This window comes from Emydura macquarii, unplaced genomic scaffold (assembly GCF_026122565.2).
Source record: "Emydura macquarii macquarii isolate MOO-44397 ecotype Brisbane River unplaced genomic scaffold, CSIRO-AGI_Emac_v2 contig_3343, whole genome shotgun sequence".
NCBI lineage: Eukaryota > Metazoa > Chordata > Testudines > Chelidae > Emydura > Emydura macquarii.
This window is the reverse complement of record NW_027133480.1, coordinates 3,544,888-3,569,488: the sequence shown is the minus strand read 5'-3', so window position 1 is coordinate 3,569,488 and position 24,601 is coordinate 3,544,888. Positions and strand designations below refer to the sequence as shown.

General features: G+C 39.8%; 1 long non-coding RNA gene across 1 annotated transcript; it reads left to right on the top strand.

Annotated features, from left to right (window-relative positions):
* Window positions 1-245: 245 nt before the first annotated feature.
* On the top strand, window positions 246-24,127 carry LOC137143546 (uncharacterized). The gene is made up of 3 exons (XR_010917192.1): window positions 246-452; window positions 16,869-17,031; window positions 21,008-24,127. It is a non-coding gene; the product is annotated as an uncharacterized lncRNA (long non-coding RNA).
* The last annotated feature ends 474 nt before the right edge of the window (window positions 24,128-24,601 follow it).

The following is a 24,601-nucleotide window of genomic DNA, read 5'->3' as shown; positions in this document are numbered from 1 at the left end:
ATCTGTACTTTCTGATTTTTATGGTATGATCTGTATTAAGATTTACTCAGTCACCCTTTCTATCATGTCAAAATTCCTCCTACAATATGACATAACAGCTACAATGTGGTCTACAAGGACAAACGCTACAATGAAGATGTGTGTGTGTGGTACATCGTTAAGGAAGCTTGTGTAACCCAGGTGTCTAATAGGGAGATATCTCTTTAAGATCACTATTGGGCAGGGTGTTGTGTCTGGGTCGTTGGTCCTAGGCAGGTGCACAACTCAGAAGTTTCTGGAATTGAGTGTGGTAGTTTTGGGTATGCTCAATAGGTTCCCAGTAGCTGGACACAGATTCCATGCGGGAAGCTGCTTTACAAAAGGCCCTGTGCCATGGGTGAGGTGGGAGAAGCTGAGCCAGAGGAGTGGAAAGCAAGCTGTTTCCCCCCTAACTCTGAAGCATTTTGCAGCAGGTTAGTGCTATTGTTAACCCTCCAGCAGGGAAGCCCTGGCACTGTTAATTATAGAAAGGGGAAATTGGGAGGGAAAATGAATGTTTTTTATTTTAATTGTATATTTGGAATGTTGTTTGATTTTAGCCAAACTGTTTTAGTTAAATTGGCTCAACTAGTATGATTCACCAACTTTTCTCTTATTTGAATGTGACGATGGGGGAAATGTCATTTATATTTTGCTATTCTCGGTTTGTATCTTTTTGTACTGCGGTTTTTTAAATCTATATACTTAACTGCTGTTGGTTAATTGGTTAGCTGTCTAGCTAACTACCTGATTTCAGCAGAGGAGGAGGAAGAGTCTGAATGGATTCCAGCTGAAGATTTCTAAAAGCAAGTGGTGGGAAGATGTTGTAGTGCTTTGACTCAGCAAACTATAGATTTTGCTGATCTAAGACTGTAACTGAGATGCCGGAGAACTCAACCTAAGCTTTTGGGAACTCTGAGCTATTTCTCATTGTGTTTCTCTGGGGACTGAACTGTTTAGATTTAATTTGTTTTCTTTATTTCTGTTTATGTATAATTGTGAAGATAATGGATGTGGCTTATAAAGTAGCCATGTTATATAGTACAAAATAAGTTATTATTATTATTAATTTTTTCTTTATCATAAGATTTTATAAAGTTGGTTCTTAATTGTTAAGTTCATTCCTTTTGGGCTTGAATGTGGGAAGGCTGAAAGAAATAAATTTACTCTTTGAGGGATTGCAAGATAGAAAGTTCCAGAATGACCCTGAGAGTCTGAAATCTGCAAAGGAAATGATTTCCATTTGGCTCTAGCAGTTTAAATATATTACACTATCATAACCCTGATAAACCAAGTGCTAAGTTATAGAAACACAGAGATCATCCCTGCTATATCTTGGGCAGTTTAAGCCAAATCATGGCCCACAATTCACCACTCTGGTAATATAAATGGGCAGTAAATCTGCCCTAACTGGGCAGCTGAGGCATCCGTGGTTGATATGCGACTTGCATAACTGGCCCTACACCACTGCCTTGCAACACCTGGCTTTGGGGCCATGAAAGAAGTATTGTGGGGGTGAGAGAAGAGGGTAAGAGTGTGGCAAAACTGCTGTGTTTTGGCATTCCCTGGCTGGCAAGATGTTGTTACCTGCTTGGCCACCCTGAGATTGTTCTACCTTATGCCAGGGGCTGAAAGTCCCTCAGGATTGGTTAGGAAGGGGGAATAAGATTAGCTCAGAGTCACCTTTGTCTGCCTCTTATCCGCAGGATTCTGAACCAGTGCAGCTTAGCTGGACCCAAGGATTGGGACCTAAACTGAAACCATGTCCTCAAAAGTGTTTATTATAGAGCAAAGACCACGTTTGCATCCCCCTTCCTAAGCTGCACTGTGTTCTCTTCAGTCAGAGTCAAAGACATGGGCCACTAGCTCTACCTTGGATTTCAAAAATCTCCTTTTATAAAAGTAACTCTTCTCCAGTTGTGAATATCAAAGCATCTGACTTTTTTTTTTTTAATAATTTTAAAAAAATATTTCAATAACCTAAACAGTCAATGGTATTTTTCATAGTTGGTAATTAAGTTAAATCTCAGCTGAGAGTCAGCATGCCAGGTTTCAGCTTCAAGTGAATATAAATGGCTGAGTTATAAAGCCCTAAAATAGGAATTCAAAATACAATCACTGACACAACCTTCATTTGGGCCCCTACAGTATTATAAAAGACATTTAGCAAACAACAAGGTAGTTAATGATGCAGTGAGCATTTTCATACAGCACTCAGAGACAATTCACCACACATAATTAGAGCATTACTAGAGACATCAGCTGTCTAGCACGCCTGAAAAACAAATGTCACCTGCTTCAAAATATGGAAGTGATTGTAATTGGCTTATGTGCAAAGCTTTAAAAATTATAGGAGGAAAAGAATACAAAAATACTATGCTAATGACATGGTTCACATCTTATTGCTTTGAAACATCACAGAAATTTGGAAGAGAAGCCTATTTTTCAATGTCATTCATTGTCCTTTATAATAAAATGAAGGTACAAATGTTTTGTCCATCAGACAGTGAGTAAGTACTATGAAGTATATAATGTACTGGCTAATTTCATTGCAATGATTGAATAGGTGTGAGGAATACAGAATAAGTTCCTAAATTAGTATGTGTATCCTGTTTGGAATAGAATGCCAGACCTGTTCATCTGGTTGATACTATGTCACCCTGTACTGGTGGATGACCAAGTACATGAACCTCACACTGCTATAGTTAACTGAGTTATAGAAGCCAGAATTGGAAAAGCCATATCAGGTCATATTCATTTTCCTGGCATATACTCAAATTGCAAATTTCCAGTAAAATTTCTTATACTGATTTTAAGCCAATATAAACCTCTGACATTTGTACAATTATATAGAGGACCGGCACAAATTTATTAAAGTGCTATGCTCAGCATAACATTATTTTCACATATTTTTAAACATTCACACAAGTGACAAGAACACAGTGAGCCAGACTTGCATTAGTCATCTGGAACCAATGGTATTTCACATTCAGATGATAAAACAGCCAAAGAATAATGAGCAACTCCGATACAAATATACCTGTATATATTTCCTTAAATCACCCTGATGGCTAAATTGTGCCTTTAAGCCATATCCTCCACAGGGGATGGTATAGAGAAGTGCACTCCTCAGCAAGAACTCCTAGAAACATTGTGCTTGAGGTATGTGGTACTCTGCCACTGCTACACCCTCTGGAAAGGAGGAACTGTAATGCTCCAAGTGAGGCTGGCACCTTTTTCAAGAGACTGTACCTTCCACAATAGGAACCAGTCTGACAAAGCCCTTGCCCTTCCTGAGCACAAGGTAAGTGATTATACCTGTGCAGGAGCTTATGGCTTTGTTCAGCCTCATACCCGTGCAAGGAAGATGCAATTATACCTAGAAATGAGACTGTAGGACATTCATAACTTTACCCTCCTCATAGACTGTTTACTTATACTCAATTTCTTCATGAGCCTGACCTCAGAAATTATTTATTTGTTCAATTATATTGTTCTTTTACTCCATGAGAGGCAATGAACCCTCCTGAGGAGAATTAGTGAGCCCTTGGGACTCTCCACTCCTGTGTCAAGGAACTAACCCATTGACAATTAGGATCCAGACATCCCTAAGGGGAGAACAGGGACCTGAATCCCAAAGAATAAGCAACTAAATAAACTGGTGATATACAACATTATTGCATATAAAATATATTGAGTAAGGTCTTTTATGAAAATGTGTAATGTTCTGAACTTGATGGTCATTATGGGATATGCATATATACTGTGGTTATGAATCTGTGTATTAGTGTATATAGAATACTATGTCCATGACCTGTACTACAATTTAAAATACACCTCACACCAAGAAAGGGCTCCTTCCAAGTCAGGTGTTTACACAAACCAGATGCAAGTAACGATCCATGGTACAGCCCAGGAAGAGAAAAATGATAGACCATTACAGTTAATTGGAAGACATTGAGACACCCCAGCTACCAAGTCAAGAAGGAGCTTCCCCCACCCTGAGTAACCCTGAATCACCATATGTGTGAAAGAGCAAGCGATAAAACAACCCTGCAAACCCTTAAAAGAGAAGGGGTTAAGAGTGAAAGCTATCCAGAGCAGAGAAACAATCTCAAGGGTGGGGGCAGTCTGTGAACACCCATAAGGTGTAGGGAGCCCACAGAGCCGGCTCGGTGCCTGGGAGTATCAGCCACCGGCTCACGCCCAGGAGTCCCCTCACTGCTCCTGGGTCCACTGCCACCCACAGAGGCTCAGAGCTGGGGGACTTCTGCTGGCAGCAATTCAGAGCTGGAAGCCCTCTGCAGTGATTGAAAGCTGCCTCCTTTCAAGAGCTCTGGACCCTCGCCGCCTGTGACGGCTAAGAGCTCCCAGGTCTCTGCAGCCCCCAGAAGCTGACAGATTCATCCCCACTGCCCCAGGGCACAGGGCAGAAGCTGAAGAGCATAATTTCATGGAGGTCTCTCAAAGTCATGGAATCCATGAGTTCCATGACCTCTGTGACAGACTTGCAGCCTTAATTATGATACTAGTTGGTCTGGAGGGAAAAGCAAAATTTGAGGGGAAACCAGGATTTGCTGTTTGTTTGGGGTAATTTCCTGTGTAAAACTTCTTAACCTCTCATATATATATATATATATAAATAAAACACCTTTCAGGAGCTCATCCAAAGCCTACTGAAGTCTGTTAGTCTTTTCATTGACTTCAATGGCCTTTTGATTAGGCCCTAAATTCTGTTTGTATGTTTGCAGTTTTTCTGTGTGTAAATCTGAGCAGACTCACTCGTTTAGAAAGTTTGTTCATCCAATTACTTTCCTTTCTCCCAGCTCAACAAGGCCATTGAAGCCAAAAGTCCTGGGGTCTATCTCCTATACCCCATGAAGAGATTCTGTAACCAATCTGTGGCTATAAAGAACAGAAGCTAAATTTACTGGGTATATCACACGTGTGGCACTAGGGATAGAACACAGGAACATGAAAGGGCCAGATCCCTAGCTCACATAGAATGGTGTAGTTCCATTGACTTCAAAGGAGTTCTGCCATTATACAGGGTTTGGCATTGGATCCAGAAACATTGATTTTGTAGTAGTACCACTTCAGCTAAAGGAGAATCTCGGGACTTGGATTAATTACAGTAGCATATTTTCTAAAACAAGATTGGACCAATAGAGTTAGAGTTCTTTGTGAAGGACATCATGAAAAATAATCTTTGGATGTGATAGATTTTACTTTATTTTTCTGATCTTTCCTTAGCAAAAAGGTGCAAAGGGAAATATTATACCCCACAAGACATTTTTAGCAACATGTGAAACAACTAATTGTATTAAAGGAGGCTATCCTTTTCATTTACAAATACCTTGAAATACCTACAAATACCTTTTTCTAACTATTGACAAATTCCTTGCCTCTTTTTTTAAAACTTAACTAGTTTTTTCAGCAAAAACCCAGTTTGCTATGTAGTTAACCACTGATAGTCTTGCTTAAAGTTTCTTATAAATCAATAAACATGTCATCTTAGTTATATTTTTGCATGAGTAACCTTCACAAAAGCTTCATAACTGTAATATATGTAAACATTTTAAAAATAAACTGGTTCATCTTTTATTCCATTATTTCATTTATCAAAGGGGAATAGGAACTATGAGTTTATTTGCATCAGCACATCAAACAACACATCCCAATCAAAAGTAAGAAATCTGATATACATTAGAGTAACAGGTTTTCTTGAGTGCACTAAGGTGCTGAATGAGAAGTGATGCTACTGAAAGACAGCATGTGAGAGAGACAAATAAGAAAATAAATAATGCTTTACTCAGTACAATTTTCATTTTTGTAAGATGATGCTTCTAAATCTTACCTTCCAGTATCTGTTTGCATTTCACCCAATGTAAACATATCATTCTCTCCATAAAATGAAAAACACACAATCACTCTGTATGATTGGATTGAAAGGAAGTCAAAGAGTTCTGTAAGCAAAGGTGCATATCATACATGGAAAATATTGTGCAAACTGTATTGTCTTTAAAGGGCCTGAGCCAAAGCTCACTAAAGTCAATGGAAGGACTCTCTTTGACTTCAGTGGGCTTTGGTTCAGGCCCCACGAGCACAGTGGATACTTAATGGCAAGATCCATAGCTGTAGTCAGTGATTGCTCAGTGCATCTGGAAGGGGTTGGAGAAGGTGTAGAGATAGCTAGTCTACCAGCACAAGAAGAGCAGCCTTTAGTCTATTCTAACAAGTGCTGGCTGCCTACCAGCCCAAGGGGCTGTGTTACTGCTGCTGGGAAACACTGGAGTACGAGGATGTGTGAACACTTCTTCTTCCCCTAGTCACAACACTTGCTCTTGCCATAGGAGGTTAAGGGTGGAACAGGAACTGCTATGGAACAGGAACTGCTAAACCACCTAAAGTTCCCTGAAACACAGGAGTTTCCCCTTCCTTTGGCCTGTTAGACCAGTTTTAGGGCAGATCTGCAGCTGTGGAGTGCCACAGACCAGCTCTAACGGAAGATCTGGCCAGTTTTATCCAGCCAGCTACTTTTCTACAGAGATTGCAATCAATCCCATAAATACATTGCTTCTTCTATCAGGCTGCATTATAATTATAACTGAAATTAGTATTACAATGTAGCTCATAATAAATTATCAGATAATACTGAGTTTTAAAATTTGTTACTCAAGCTGTAGTTTAGAATATTGCAAAAAATTATAAGTACTCTGTGACACTTCAGCAGTTACCCTATAACTCCAAACAATCTGACCCCTAGCATCAACCAAAATAAAGCAATTTAATATAGCAATATACATATGCACACCATGCATACATATCCATATATATGAGCTAGTCACACACACACACATTTTCAATTTAGTTTTGAACCATTTAATATCCTCCATTAGAGTTAAACTGACTAATTTAATTCAAATATTCCATTACATTTTTGTTGATAAGAAAGTCTCTAATTGAATAATAAATTCAGGATCTCAAATGGCCACTAGTACCACAGAAATAGGCAGAATTCTAACTGCTTTTTTTAAATGTAAATTTCTTCACAAACACTTGAAACTTTAGCTTATGCTAAGTGTAATTTTGTAGATGAGACTCTGAACTGGATCACTGAAGCTAAAGCCATATGTACCATAACTGATGTGTAAGAGACAGACCCTGAAAATAGCTATGCACATCAATAACTATTTATGTGAGCAGTCATAATGAAGTAAATTGGGCTATTTACATGAGTAAATTACTCGTGAATAAGTGTTCACAGGGCTGGGTCCTAATTATGTGTAAAATATAATGCTATATAAATGTTAAGTATTATTATATTTCTGGAGATCAAAAATATCAGACTGTTGTACCAATGTCCAAATGTCGGAACCTGAATAAAGGACACAATAAAACCTTCAGTACCTGCAACTTCAAATGATGTGAGATTTTTCTAACAAAATTAATCTTGAACCTAATCATGAAAGTGAGATACCAGACGTGTGTGGTATTGAGGTAAATGTGAACTGAAATAATCAGGGACAGTTAGTCCTTATTAATAATATAAATGGTGTGATAGAAATAGCATTTAATCAAACAAATTATATTGTAGACTGTGAAGGCCAAATCACTCACATTTTAATATATATACATATGTGAAATTACAAAGATCATTCTATATATAGATAAGATATATATACAAATCTATGTATAAAATCTTTACATTTTGCTTTTCAATAAAAATGTACATCATCTTTCTTCTTCCATTGCTTGTGCCATGTTATTACCTTTCCATTTGTAGAGCATGCTTTTATGGCTCTCTCCTTTGCTCCATTACCAATTACTCTTCAGTGATGGTTTTCTGTAGTAGCTCAGTGCACCAGCTCTGCAGCAATTCTTTTCCACTGTCCTCACAAACTCTTAACATGGTCAGGAATGCTAGAGAATATTAATCATAAAGTTCAATATGTTACATATTTGAAATGTCTAGCTTTCTGCCTCCCTTTGTAGTACCTTACTTCTTGAGGAGCCTTACTGAAATGAATGGGATTGTTCAAAGAAGTTGGCAGAATGTGGACCTAAATACTTTTAAAACCCATTAACATGAGACCTTGTATATCCTAAGTTTCAGCCCAAAGCAAAAATTTTACAGCTGAGTTAAACCTATGGATTTTTAATGGGAATGTTGAACAGCAACACTTTGCTGTAATGGTTATGAAGAACAGAACATGCTAAGAGTTTGTAAGGTCAGTGGAAAAAAAGATAATTTTCTCATGTTGTAAGCTACTGTGCCTGACGTCACCTTATGACAAATCAGGTACCAAGGAGGTCCAGTTTGGGCAAACTGCTCTTTAGGGAAGGAAGTATTTTAGGATTTCTTAATGAGATATTGGATCATTAGAGAAATATTAGGTTCCAAGGAACAACAGGAACAATTAATTTAATCTCATATCATAGTACAAGAGAAGGTTTCAGCACATGCTTATTTGTGTGGAATAATAGATCAAGAGAAGCCCAAAGCAGCATTTGTGGGCTGCTGCTTTGAAAGTAAGAAGCTTGCAGAGTAGTTGGGATCATTTAATAATTTATCACTATCTCTTGCTAAAACCAATAAAATGAATTATTTTAATCCTTGGTAATGTAAAAGTGTCTAATTGAGTTGGTGTTAAGAGGAAAAAATTGGCAGAAACCTGGTAGCCTGCAGTGGGGAAAAAAAGCACAGTTTGACCATTTTTCTCTAGGTAAAAATTCCCTTATTTGAAGAATTTGATTAATTTTGCTTTTTCACAGATATCTTCTCTAGTAGGTAATTAGTATGATACTATATATACCTTTTGAGTCTAATTAAAGTAACTCCATTACTTTTAGTGGAGTTACTCTTGATTTACACCAGTGCAAAGGTTTGATCCAATGTCCACTGAACTCTGTTGAAGTTTTTCTATTGACCACAATGGACATTAGATTAGGCCTAATTAACTTTCATCCAAGGAGTTTAAAGTAGTTCTCAAATATTAAGAACAAAATCTTCTCTCCAATATAATATACAGCTCCCAACAATTTGTTCATGGATATCAAAGGAAAAAATTTGGTCCTAACTAAGCCTCCAATGCCCAGGAGGTGGAGGTGGAGAATAATGTAAATAAATACTATACCCATGTTAAGGACTGGTAAATAGAGTCTGAGAGGTTATTTTCCCATAATTGCACAACCAGCCATTGACCCCTGAGTGTTCTGATTCCTATGCACTTGCTCCAAACATTAGATGTACTTTCCTTTACAAGCAAGACACCAAATTATTATAATCACTCATCTCAATGGTATTGACTTTTACTCTCAATGGGTCATATCCAAAGGAGCGTTTCCATTGACTTCAGAGGCTTTGGATCAGGCCCTACATAACTAATAAATGACATTGCAATTTATTGACTTGCTTCCCTCCTAAACAGTTTGGGCTAGATTGTATTTTGCACATGATGGCAGATGGGAATAAAGCAGTTCTGCTAGAAACTTATTTTTTTCTGTTTGCTTAAATGAGTAATGGTATAAGTGGTTTAAAATACGAATCATATGAAATGTAAGCAGGAGTCAAATTGAGAGGGGAGGGAAATGCATTTTCTTATTGAAATGTATAAAGACATTAGCTTAATATATATTCCCGCACAGTAAAGTCATTAACTTTGAGGTAAGTATGATAGACCTGCTATCTCACCAATGCAAACTGTATAAAACATGGAAATCAGCAGTTAAGTCATTCAACACCTCAGCTACACTCCACTATATTGATACATACCAATGTCTAAATGTGAATGTTGTAGCGGAGTAGAGAAGTGGAGTTGGGAGCAGGGATGTGGGTGATGGAAGTATAATGAGGGTTATAATGAGGAAGTTATAATGAGGGTGCTATGGGGCAGGATGTATGGCAACATGTGGGGGAATGAGCCTGAGCAGTGTTGTGGTGGCATGGGAGAAATCTGCATGCATTTGAGGGATGTGGAAGTAAGGCACAGCTGGGTTGACTGTGGGCAACATGGGGAAAGGTGGAATGTTAGCGGGTAGTGGCTGGGGAAAAGTGGAGTGATACTGGGCTCCCCCAATCAGGCCATCCATGCAGCAGGGCTCTCCATTGCCCCAGGAACAACTGTGTTTAATTTTAAAAGTTCAAACAGCCTATGTCTGAGATGTGATCAGAATGTCTGTGTGTATGTGAGAAAGAGGGTAGGAGGGAGTGAAGTCTGAAATTGGTAGGCTCTGTGGTTGATTAGTTAGAGGAACCAAAAGGAATGTGAAGAAAACAGGGCAAACTTTCAAAATGGGGAGCATTTTCAAATGTTTCTACTGGCATGTCAGTAAAGATTACTCTGAAAATGTACATAGAAAATTAAATTTTCCTCTGATGATTTGATGTGCCCCTGGAAGCTAATTTCAGCATTTAAAGTATGAAACTGACAGTTTTTAGACCTGGTTTAAGTGGGAATCTTAACACAATGTTAACTATAGAGTTGCTACCAATGTCTCTTTAATAAGTAGTGGACAATAACAGGGTGGACTCATCAGATGTTCAGTTGAATTCTCTGACAAGGGAAAGTGACTCTTATAAAGAAGTAATCTATTTATCCATTGTGTCTTTGGATGCTTCTTATTATATTTTTGAAGGTCCTATGGTATGGTGAAGTGGAGAGGGAAAGGCAGTAAAGGGAAAGCTCCTTTGAACTCATCAATGGTAGTACATTCCTAAAAGATGCCCTACCAAATGCGTTTTCTGGCTTCTCAGCTACAGCATCTGAGAGCAGTGGGATTGACAGCAGTGATCTTTTGCAACCAGCTCAGATCTCATGCAATAAGTAAAGGTGGATTAAATGAGGTTTCTATTGTAAATTAAAGGTAGACTTCCCTGGATAAATGTTGTAAATCAGTTAAAACATATTGTTCAATATGGAAGATGCAATTTTTCTTTATATTTTAAAAGTGGACAATTTACATGACTCATTTAATAAACTAAAATCTCCTGTGGAATTCAGTGGGAATACTATAGCATCTCTGGGTAAGACTCTAGAAAGGTGCAGTGGGAAATGCAATTGTAGGTAGTAACTTAGAAATTATAAGAGAGAACAGATAAATTGAAGAAGAAAAATTAAAATCTGGATGTTAAAAAAATGCAATTTCCTAGGGACAACACCCATCCCACCAAATTATAGAGAAAATATCTGAAGTATGGGAATTCACACAAGGACATTTTCCTCCTATGGTAAAGACACGCTTTTTCGAGCAGCAACTTGGTGCAGTTACTGGGGCACTAGATTGGGACTCCAGAGAGTTGAGTTTTATTCCCAGGTCTACCACTGAGCTTGAGCAAATCACTTCTTTCTCTGTGCCTCTGTTTCCCTTCTTACACTTTGTCATGTCTATTTAGATTGCAAGCTATTCAAGGCAAACTGTCTTTTACTTAGTGTTTGTACAGTGGCTAGCACAATGGGTTCTGGAACTGGGTTGGGGTTACTCAGTGCTACCATAATGCACAATAAACAACTTCTTGCCAGATAAATTGAAAATAGAAAAACCTGTAGATCTGAGCAAAAGGAGAGTATATTCTGAGAATGGGCTGGTGAACTCTCTGATAGCTTTTGTTTTCTCTTTTGGTAGAGAAATATTTGGTTGGTGCAAAAATAAATTGTTTTCATGGTGAAAATAGTTATGTTCCCCAGATTTCATGGAATTAATGACAGTGATTTCTGCCGTATGCTGTGCAATGAGAGTGCATAACAAGTCATACAGTACAGTCATATTTATGTAGTGAACGAAAGAGGAAAGGTGCATGTGAAGACTCTCAAGGAGGAAGAGTAACTTTTTGAGACTCTGGAACCTCTTGAATCAGCAGAAACTAATCTCCTGAAAGGCATCTCATCCATTCCCAAAAGATACTCCAGGTGATTTAAAAAAAAAACCCTATGGTCAATAATATTAAATCCTGCTGAGAGATCTGATGAAACCAGCATGGATATTGTCTGAATTCATTGCCAGAAGGAGATTAGCAATAATATTGTTCATTATGGTTGCCAGACTAAATCATACCTAAAACCCGACTGGTGGGGATTGAGGACACATAAGCAGGACCCCTTCCATTCCACTATTCCTTCCTCAGCCACAGGATGTGTCACAGAACCCTGCCTTGGTTGCAGAGTTGTGCTTCAGAATCTCAACTTTCATTTTTTGAAAAAATTATGTTTTTATTCCTCATGAAGATAACTTTCAATTGAATTGCTGTCTTCCTGAGTCTGCAGACAGATTGAAACAATTGCTCTGAGAAGTGTCAGTAACAATCCATTGAGGTGAATGGAGCAAACATTGAAAGCTCAATATCACAATTCAAACACTGATGGTGAACTTTGTCGCTACTGATCATATTAGCAGAATAATAAAGAGATGGCTAATAGCATTTATTACACTATCCCAAACTGCCTCCCATGATTCCCCTGGTTCCAAAAAGCCACAAAGGTATCCAACTCTGGTCCCAAAACATCCAGCTGTTAATGCCATCCCACCTTACAACATTTATGATGCAATGACAACAGAAAAAAATCTGTGCCACACTAAAAACATAACCAATTAAATTTACTATATCAAAAAATGACACAGCACCACTGTAGTGGTTATACTATTATATTCACAGGTATATTTAATATTTACAAACCCTGAAGCTGCTCTGAGTTGCACCAGGGACTGATTTCGCTTCAGCGTCTGGTGGAGGTGGGAGATTGTAGAAATTGCATAGGATCACCTTTGTCCCCTTTTGCGAGTGCAGCTCAGCTGGCCTCCACGCTCTAGCCCAGAGATGTTCTTTAACAATGAAGCATGTAACATAAAATGCACCCATTACATTTTTTCATGTTCTTTTGTTTTGAAAAGTAACAAATGAATGCAAATGTACAGTGCCATATAGTCTGAAAAGATATTTGTTTAATGAAAAATATCACTTTCAGCTGAGTTGTGGTTTTAAAAAATTTCCCTGGTTGTACTCCCTTCTGTGTGAAATTCAAAGCCATTTGTTAACCAGCTGGTGGCAGTGTTTTCATTAGAAAAAGAAAAAAGATACTACATTCATTTTCCTCAAAATTCACTTTATCAGATATTAAAGTGGAAGCATCTTAGTTGCTAGGTTTTTTTCATGGAAATTCTAAGGACATCCTTATGAAAAATAAAAGTACTCAGTCATGAGGCACCTTCTGCTTTTAATACTTATTTAATGTGAGGAAAGAAAAGACATGGCTTTATTTCTTTTCAAGCTGGGGTGTTGTTTATGCAGACTGAATGCTGCTTTATTGTAAGGATCCTTTCTTTTCCTATGTAAATTAGTTTAGATTTTGAACAGAGATGTTAAGAACAAGATAAAAGCATACAGATATAATATTGTTTTCCATCCAGTCCTGTGTATTGTGTTTTGAGAGAGAGAGAGGGCTTCTTAAAAGGGAGAGCATTGCAACATTCTCTTCCCTTCACCATACCATTAACAGTAGCATGTTCCCATCACCCTCCAGTCTTTTAATTTAAATACAAGCAGATTCATAGCAATAGTTGGAGGGCAAGCCTCAGCTATATTTATGCCATATACTAAGAAGCTATAAAATTACTCATACACAAAATACAGACATTTCTATCTGGAAATGGCATCCAAATGCCAGTGTCAAAGACTCATGAGACTTTGAGGTCAGAAGGGACTATTATGATCATATAGTCTGACCTCCAGCATAATGCAAGCCACAGAATATCCCACTCACCCATTCCTGTGATAGATCCCTAACTTATGACTGAGTTATTGAAGTCCTCAAATAATGGTTTAAAGGCTTCAGGATACAGAGAATCCACCAGCAAGTGACCTGTGCCCAATGTTGCAGAGGAAGGCAAAATCTGCCATGGGGGAAAATTCCTTCCTGACACCAAATATGGAGATCAGCTAAACCCTGAGCATGTGGGCAACACTCACCATCCAAACACCCCAAAAGAATTCTCTGTAGAAACTCAAAACCCACCCCATTTAACATCCCATCACAAGCCATTGGATATATCTACCGCTAGTAATCAAAGATCAGTTAATTGCCAAATTAGGCTGTCCCATCATACCATCCCTTCCATGAACTTATCAAGCTTAGTCTTGAAGCCAGTTAGGCTTTTTGCCCCCACTGCTCCCCTTGGAAGGCTGTTGCAGAAGTTCACTCCTCTGATGGTTAGAAATCTTAGTTTAGTTTCAAGTCTAAACTTCCTGATGGTCAGTTTATATCCATTAGTTCTTGTGTCCACAATGGTGCTGAACTTAAATAATTCCTTTCCCTCCCTGGTGTTTATCCCTCTGATGTATTTATAGAGAGCAATCATATCTCCCCTCAGCCTTCTTTTGGTTAGGCTAAATAAGTCACACTCTTTGAGTCTCCTCTCATAAGGCAGGTTTTCCATTCTTCTGATCATCCTAGTAGCTCTTCTCTGTTCCAATTTGAATTCTCTTTCTTAAACATGGGAGACCAGAATTGCACACAGTATTCCAGATGAAGTCTCACTAGCGCCTTGTATAATGGTACTAACACCTCCCTATCTCTACTGGAAATACCTTGTCTGATGCATCCTAGGACCGCATTAACTTTTTTCACAGCCACATCACATTGGCAGCTCATAGTCATTCTGTGATCAACCAATACGCCCAGGTCCTTCTTCTCCTCTGTCACGTCCAACTGATGCGTCCCCAGTTTATAGCAAACATTTTTGTTATTAGTCCCTAAATCCATGACCTTGCACTTTCCACTATTAAATTTCATCCTATTTCTATTACTCCAATTTACAAGGTCATTCAGTTCTTGTATAATATCCCAGTCCTTCTCTGTATCAGCAATACCGCCCAACTTTGTGTCATCCGCAAACTTTATTAGCACATTCCCACTTTTTGTGCCAAGATCAATAATAAAAAGGTTAAATAGAATTGGCCCAAGATTGATCCCTGAGGAACTACACTACTAACCTCCCTCCAGCCTGACAGTTCACCTTTCAGTATGACCTATTGTAGTCTCCTCTTTAACCAGTTCCTTATCCACTGTTCAATTTTCATAGGAATCCCCATCTTTTCCAATTTAACTAATAATTCCCCATGTGGAACCATATCAAATGCCTTACTGAAATCTAGGTAAATTAGATCCACTGCATTCCCTTTATCTAAGAAATCTGTTATCTTCTTAAAGAAGGTCAGGTTGGTCTGGCACGATCTACCTTTTGTAAAACCATGTTCTATTTTGTCCCAATTACCGTTAACCTCAATTTCTTTAACTACTTTCTCTTTCAATTTTTTTTCCAAGATCTTGCATACTACTGAGATCAGACTAACAGGCCTGTAGTTACCTGAATCACCTTTTTTCCCTTTCTAATAATAGGAACTATCTTAGCAATTCTCCAGTCATACGGTACAACCCCTGAGTTTACAGATTCATTAAAAATCCTGCTCTAAGGTACAAATAATATCAAGATAGTCATGCCATATTTATTGACTTTCCATCCTGGAATTATACCACACTCCTGATGACAACCACCAGAAATACTAAGTGATAAGATATGCTGGCCTCTCTATTTGAGAAAAACATCATACTCCTACTGTGAAGTACCAAATATATGATAGCCATGCCATCTGCACTTTCTCCATCTGGTAACAGCACCCTTTGCCTACACAAATCTACCCAACATTGATGTCTATGTATGTCAGACACACATACCTCTATGTCTGGGAACATCACCACATCATAACTCAGAAATAAAAAGTCATATGCACCATCAATATTAAATTGTGTTCAGTGACTTGGGCTTTGATACTTAAATACTTAAACACATATGTGTGTACATAAATTTGCTTCAGCCACACTCGTTTCCCTTTTGTGTTTTCTTTCTATGTATATTCCTATAATCCAGCTGGATGAGCATAAATGTTCAAAGATGCACGTAGGACCATTTGTTGAAACCAAATTTCAAATTCACCATAAAAGTATTTCTATGTGGATTCTGTGGCCATGAATCCAATCAGGGAACCAAAACTACATCATGTGAATTATCTGATCAATTACAACTAACCAACACAGCTTCAAATTTGCAGAGAGCTGTGTGTCAATTAATCAACAAAGGTTTAAAAAATTGCAAATAATTGGCAGAATACCTTTGAATAAACAAATGCATTTGATGTAATGGTGATCTGCATGCAAATATTCAGTGAGCAGAAAATAAGATTAAATTTGTTGCATTTATTTTTCATTGTGAATTATTCACTCCTCTTTATTAATTTCAGTGATGATAAAGCTCCTTGTCTTCTCTATGACTGTAACACTGATTGTATATATATATAGTCTTGCTACATCATAGCGATGGAGCAGATCCAGTACATCTTTTGGCTTTTACAGTAGATATGTCTCGCTTAATCCATACACTTTAACCATCTGCAACAGTATATACAAGGTGTTCTATTCAGTGCCTACTTTTTCACCTCAATTGCAAACAAAAGTCCACAATTTCACACCTGCTTTTTCACTCCTGAAGCATCTATTATAAGAGGAATACAAATAAATATATGAGCTGACACCAATATAATGGTGAATTTAAACTATCATTAACAGTTACTTTTACTTTCTTTAACTGAAGACTTTCTGAACTCCACTGTGTATGAGTGGATCTCCACTTTTATTAAAGTTAGAGATGGTGTCATTGCATAGGGATTTGAAGTGAGGCATTCCTTAAGGATGAGTCCTACCATGTAGTTCATCATAAACATGAGAGTACTTTGTGATATCATTGCTACATGTTATCAGTGTGCAGATGACACAATGATGCATTTTTTGCTCCTCCTGCAGGTTCAGTCTCTACTCTAGCAAAATATGTCGATGATATTGCCAGCTTGATGCATACGCAGTCCTGGGAAGAAGAAGAGTCATGTAGATGGGTAGACAGCATAATCATGAGAAGATTCTCTCTTCTTTCACATCCTTGTTTCTGGAGAGTGCTCATCCAAACACCGTAAGTCAACTTTGCCATCATTCTGACTTCTATGGAAAACAGAGTGCTGGATTCAAGACTGTTTCATCCCATGGTGACCTCTAAACAGCATAAAGCCCAGTTACTGTAAGTCCCTATTAGAAAAGCTTTTCCATCTCATGCAGTTTGTTCAGAATGCAGCAGCACATTCAGTCTCAGAGCTATCCTGATCATATTGCTCTTGCCCTACCTTCTGGCTATAGTGTCAGCTTGACTTTTCACTGCCACATTTGACTTTCAAACCCCTTTGATCGTGCAGGACCTACCTATGTTGAAGTCCTCCTCAATGAATCTCAGACTAAAGGGTGCTCAGACCCACATACTGCTTAAGAATCCCACCATCACATCTTAAATGGGACTTAGGATATGGCCTACTACCCATTTAGGTGAGATTTTAAAAAAGTGCTTTGGAGAGTTAGAAGCACAACTCTCATTGGCTTTCAATGGGACTTATGCGCTGAACTCCCTTAGGTGCTTTTAAAATCCTACCCTTCAGTCCAAAGTGTAAAACTTTCTCCCTTACTCAGTTTCTCTCCGCTTTTAAAAATGTGTTTCAATACTATTTTATCCCAAAGATGCATTTTAGGCATATGACTATTGGGCCCCTATTTATCACCTTTCATGTCCTTTCACTGCCTTTCTGCCCCTTTTTTCCAGCCCCCTTTAACTGGCATTATTTATTGACTTTACAGGGCAGTCTTTTATTCTGCTGCTTTTTCAGATGTATTTTAAATTGTCTTTATTATGATATGAAGCACCCTGAGCACTTTGCTAGGCTGGGGAAAAGGAGCAAGATGCTTTCTAAATAAAATTATGCTATTATTTTTTTTTTATATAAAACCCACCACAATTGTGCAAGTATATTCACTCAAATATCACATTTGCATGAGTTTTGCATACTTAGAAGGGCATACAATTTAAAAAAAATGTAAAACATGTTCACTATTCACATTTGAATAGCCAACTCTAAAGGCTGTGTGATTTCTTAGCAGAAAATGGAGTAAGTTCATGCAATGCCGTTTTTTTCCTGATGTTGCAGGATATTAAGCTAGAGGTGGCTAAAGGTGACAGCTATGATTTTTATGATGAATTTTTTCCAAAACCCACTTCAAGAAATGTTTTCAAATCTCAGGGAGAAAAAAAAAGTCACAGACTAAAAGTGAACAAAGTTGTTTCAGAATGTGTAGAAAATGTATGTCTGAGTCAGAGACTAAAAATGTCTGAGAGTCATAAAACCATAAACCATTCATAATGCCATTCCAGCATTCAAAGGGGTAATATTCATATATCAAGGCTGAGTTGCTATTAGCTTCCAAGTTTTTTAGGATGGCATTCATCTTTATGTCAAAAATAATTATGGAATACTAACCTGCATCAACTTCAACCTTACTCAATGGCCTTCATAATTTAAAGCGGTAAACTCCTGTTCATGAAAAGAAAGAAAGAATAAAATATTTGAGCAATATAGGTTTCTAGTGTCTGGTAAAACTTTTAGGTGTGTAAGTATTCAGTAGAAAACAGGTTACAGAACATAGACATTGTTCAGGGCTCCCACTTCAGCCTTTTCTCTTGCCTTTGTTTTCGCCTCTATAAACCTTCTCTCTCTCCCCACCACGTTCCAGACATGTGTCCCTTTCCATTAGTATTTGCATTACTGTAGCACCTAGGTGTCCCAGCTGAGTTCAGTGCACCATTGTGTTAGGCTCCATGCAAACTCAGGTTATGTCTACACTTGCACACTTCCCAGGGTACTTGTCCATGTACTGCTAGCACATGTACCCCACGCCTGCCGAGTATCTACATATGCCAAGCAGGGAACAGATACATGCTGTGCACAGGCACTTGCCCACATCCAAACCACCCCTTTTCAGTATGTGAGGGTAGAGCTACCGTTTCAGGGGCAGAATCCAGGAGACACTCTGTGTGTTGCTGGTAATGTATGCTGTACAGTACTGTATGCTGTTGGTACTGTATGCTGCCTTCATGCATTTCACAATGGCAGCTCCTACTTATCTGTCCCTTCTGCCAAACTGCATGGGAGACATGGAGCAGGTCCAGGAAGAAGAGGTGCTGTTCTTGCTCCTGCTTGCTGGACAGGTGTTCGTGCAGTACCAGATACTGCATGGAATCAGTCCAGAGAGATTTCAGATGAGGAAGACAGCAGACCCAGAGAGGGAATGAAAATACACTTTGGTCCCAGGGAACAGATGTGGTGAGTGTCAGGATTAAGATGCTATGCCCATGGGTGGACTGCTGCTTCTGGTTCCAGAGGACCAGCATGGTGTAGTGGGACCACATCCTCTTGGAACGGTGGCTGCAGAACTTCAGAATGAGCAAGCAGACCTTCACTGACTTGCACAAGGAGCTTGCACCAGCCCTCCAGCACCTGACCACTCAATTTTAGAAACCCAGACGAGTCCAGAAATGGGTGGCTATTGCCCTCTGGAAACTGGCAATGCCTAACATTACCGGTCAGTTACTAACAGTTAGGGGTTAGGTAGTCATCAGTCGGGACAGTGCAGTGGTGTACAGATTTGCTGGGCTATCAATACCCATTACCCAAGTCCCTAAAATTATTGTGGTTTTTTCAGGGGATGGCATTTCTGAACTGTGTGGGGGGCCTCAATGGAACATACTTACCCATACTTTGCCCATCTAAAGGGGCCAGTGGCTATGTAAACTGAAAAGATTACTATTCACTGGTTCTCCAATGCGTAGTGACCACAGGCATCAGTTCACAAATGTAGAACACATGGGAATGGTTCATGATGCCAGTATGCTTAGGAGGTCCCAGTTACACCACAGGGTGGGGGGAGGGGAGAAGAAAGACTTCATTCCCCCAAAATGACATGATGATGTATGGTGTTTCTGAGCCAACATTGATTTTGGTGGACTCCCTGCACACCTGCTCCTACCAGGACTCATGAAGCCATACCCTAACATCACTGACCGAAGGAAAAAGGGAATTCAGCTATAGACTGAGTAGCTGCATTATGGTGATGGAGTGTGTCTTTGGGCCCATTGAAAGCCCATTGGTGATCCCTCCGTGTGGATACCAACGTGGCCAATGCAGTTTGGATTATTGTGGCCTACTGTGCTTTGTACAATGTATGCGATGTGGAGCAGGAATATTTGCACAGTGAGTCAGCACAGGCCAGATCTGATTTTCAAAGCCTGTGCAGTGTGCAGGTACACACAGCTTCTGGTTCCCAGCAGGACAGAGAAATCCCTGATGCTGTTTGCTCATACATCATGAACCAATGGGCAGCCAGTAGTAGTCTTGGCACTGTGTCAAGAGACACTACTGTGATGCTATGGTGTTGCTGGAAAAGCTCAATGACCATTGTCACACACTTCTGTTGTGAGATACCTCAGTAGGTTTTGATCCCCTGCAGCCAACATTAATGTGCTAACTGAAAGCAGACTATTGGGGGAGGGCCCTCCAGGTTAAGACTTTTGGCCGTGGTTTTTTGCTGAGGACAGTTTTAACAGACTTTAAGGGCATAACTGAGCAAAGTTTTTGTTAAATATTGCCTGCTCGCTTTGGGGGTTGCTTTATAGAGAGCACTTAAGTACCATATTGTTAAAGTACTTTTAAAACATTCTGTAAAATCTAGGGAGGGAATTTACACATTCCTGACACAATGTATTCTAACACTGTTTCTTCGCATGCTTACCAGGTGCTATGCATGATTACTCTCCTGGTTTTCAGTGATGTCTGTTTAGTGGAGCTGGGGAAAGAGGGATCATAAATGCACTGCAAGGTATCAGATATCTTCAGTGTTAGTTTATCTTTGTTTCCTTTATCTGTATTGTCAGTGAAGTCATTAACAAAGCCATAAAGATGTTTCATTTAACTTCTGTTTTTCATTCTGGTGCTTGGACAGCAATAGTTATTTCACAGCTTTTAGTTCATTGTAATGAGTCCTGCTTTTTATTGTTCTTGTTTTAACATTAGGAAACTTGTGGATGGGAGTGCAGAAGGAAGCCTGCGAAGGGCAGAATTCACCACCTTGCTTTAGCACCACACATTACAAAAAATCACAGTCATGTGCTGTGAATCCCGCTGTCCGATCCCTAACATGTGAGAAAGACCACATTGATCATACCCGGAAAGTAGGGTCCACACACAAGTGAAGTGAACAGTAACTGTTATTTACATACATCCAGTGAACACAGAGCTAGAAAAGTTTGTAACAATTGAACCAAAAAAAGTCAAATTCACTCAGAAATGGGCAAACGTTAATGTCTTTTAACACATCTCCTTGCCCTTTCCTTCTCCCTTGGCCTGAAAAGGGGGAAATGGCTGGGGAAATATTTTTATGGAGGGGACAAATGGGTCATCTCCTGTATGGTGCTTAGGGGCAGACAAGACTACAGGAACAAGGTTAGGCTCATCGTTCCCCTTCTGAATGCTGTGGGGTTTCCTCTATCAGGGGTTTCAGGAGCATGTGGAGGATGTTGTGCCAGGCATCCAGCATGCTCCTACCTGTCAGAAGTGATGGTGGGATTCATCGCAGCAGACTGGCAGGCAGCTGGAAGAGGAGGAAAATGTGGTGCTGTTTGTTCCTGGAGAGAAGCAGCAGCTACAACAGCAGGTGGTGTCTGGAAGTGTTCCACCACCAGTTGGACCAGGGACTGCATGATCCCATTCCGTCTGTGCTTGCTCCCATTCCCTTTGTGAACACTCCCACTGCTCTGCTGTCTCTCAATTTGCAGGAAAGCCTCATGCTTCCTAAGAGCCCAATCCAACCTTTTCCTAAGAAACCGGAACTGCTTCTGACTTCTTCTATCTCTGCAATGAGCAGGACTTCCAGGGTCCTTCTGCATCTTACTGTGTTATCTCTGCAGTGCCACTCCTGCCCTACCACTGGAAATGTTTTCCTTTCTGCATCAGACTGTCCTACTAAGTCAAAGACAAGGGTAACATTCCATTTAATCTTTCCTTGAAGGTACTGAAATCTGCCCACATAATACAACCATGCTGCTGAAGGCCACAATATTAATACTTTTTAGAATCCCAGCTGTTACAGCTTCCTTCCTTCAGATTACTTTAACAGCCCATAAAGGAGTGGAGGTTAAAAATGGTAAGATACCTGAATTACTTTTATTAAAATAGTGTAATGGTTACAGTTCATGGATGGGGTTGGGTTCAATGTCTTCAGGGGTAATGTTACCAAGTCACCTTTCTGTTCTTTAAAGGCTGGTCACCTCTTGGAGAACATAGCAGAAAGGAAAAGAAGTGGCTTTTCCAATCCTGCATATTGCTGAGTGGAGGGGTTTGGTGAGCTATGAAGTTGAACCAAACATATTTGCCCTGTCATTAAACCTGAAGAACCAGCACGGATTTCTGCTACACAAAAACTTTGCAGAATGATACTGACAGGACAGGGCGGCAATTCAAGAGGAAATTGATTGTATTCTGAGGCAGATGGAATTCCCATGAAAGAGGAGCAAAGAACCACAGAAAATGTCCGCCCACCAGTTAATCCTCCTGTATCACCAGAAGGTCCAGCCCCTCTGTCCAGCGAACAGCAGTGAAGGAGACATGGAAACAGAGTGTGATTCCAGAACTATAGTTTCTTCCCTGAAATTTTGATTTAACACTGCAAGCCGGTCATCTCCCCCCTGCTATGGAACATGGCATTGTGTTTGTGCAACCACCAGAGCCGACTGTAGCCTGATATTTTAATGGTTAATTGTGTTGGTTGCCAATTGATACTGATTTAATGAGCTGGGGGTAATAGGGATCTAGTCCCAGAATCAGACACAATAGAATTAAAACTAACAAGTTCAATATCTTGTAGGGAACCCTAAAGTGTATGGCAAAGACACTCACACGAAGGGCAAAGCAAAGCCTTAGCCATTTTTATTAACACAATCAGAAAAGACAAGAAAGCCCCAAACCACAGAAACAAATGGTAGTAATACAGAACTGGGGATATCTTTGTTATCCTTCTTTGCATATGCTTATATACTCTCTCCCTTCCTTGGGAATCTGGTGGTAAGAGGCTAGAACCAGCACTGTCCCTGGCAATCCAAATGAGTCTGATAGTTTAGACCCCAATGCCCGAAGGTCGGTGGTAGATAATGATAACGAAGAGCTGAAGGGTCAGCAATGGAAAACTTGCCACACTGGTTACATAGTGGCTTGGTCTATTAAAGGAACCTTCATTACTATTCATTCAGAAGCCCAGTCTCCCATGCCCATATCTAACTTCCTCACTCTCATAATATTGGGGTGCCTTTAGCCTATACAGTAACATATTAATGCCTTTTAGCTCATTACCATATACATCCACTACTGCAAAAGCAAGTTTGTGGCTAAACATCTACCAGCAATTTTATCCTAAAACATCCAAGCCGAGTATCAGTTTAATATTTCTGCCAATGCCTAGTCTCTCATATACCAACTCTTCTCTTAAGCAAGCTATTCTGAGTTCCCCAAAATCGAGGAAAGCTGTTGGGCCATTTTATCTTATACTAACCTGGTTAAGCCAATGCCTTACAGGATACAGGCCTGTAGGTTCCTTGCGTTACTGCTAAGTAAAATAAAAGGCTAAGATAGCTCTATGGGCTAAGGATGCTTCACCCACCCCTACTTGTCCTGGCTCCTGCAGACTGGCTGAATAAGGAGAGGACAGACACCAGAGACTGGGAACAGAACAAACCATTTGAAATGATCACAGTGAGAATGAAACACTCTGACTTTCCTCAGACAACCAAACAGTTCCCTTCTGATTCCTGTATCTAGCAGGCCTGCACACAAGCCACCAAACACCCCCAGCTGCCTTCTGCACAGCTCCCATTCATAAGGGGCAGGAAAGCTGGGAGGGGAATGGGATGGTGTTAGGTGTTTGCACAAAGTGTCATGAAACTGTTCTTTCCCAGCCCAGGCCTTTTAAAAACTGCTCCCTCTCTCTATTTTCCCCCTGTTCTATCCAGCCCAGGGACTAGCACTGTCAGTGCTGGCCAAGAAACACACAGTCACAGTGGCTGCTCATTAATAACCTGTTTTAACTTCTGCTAAATGCTTTACAGCATTTAATGGGATATCAATAAAATCCTCGATTTACAGCTGTGTGTTCCTCTGGGATCATGTCAGGGGCAGAGTGGTGTTGGCTAGGCTGAGACATGTAGCACCAGAGCAAGAGGAGATATTATCAGGGAGGGTGGTGATCCATAGTAAAACTTACCAGCATTGGATTCTGGTTCCTGCATTGGCTCTGTGTCATCAGGGAGGCTTCCTCAACCAGACTGGTGGGGTAGAGATGGAGAATCACATGCTCTGCTTCCTCTGCGTCTCCCAGGGCTTCCTCCAGGATTTCCTCAAAGGTCCCTGCTGCCTCCTTGCCTTCCCCCCCCCATTAGCATCCCATTTTATAATGAGGCCAGGAGGGTTGAGGAGGGGGTTGTGAGTCACTTCAAGCTCTGTATGTGCAGTCCTGGAGAGCACCCAGTTCAGTTCATCGCAGCATGGACATGTGTTAAGTCCCCTCCTGGAGCAATTGTTGGAGTCCTTCACCCTCCCGTACAGAAGCAAGAGGTGTTC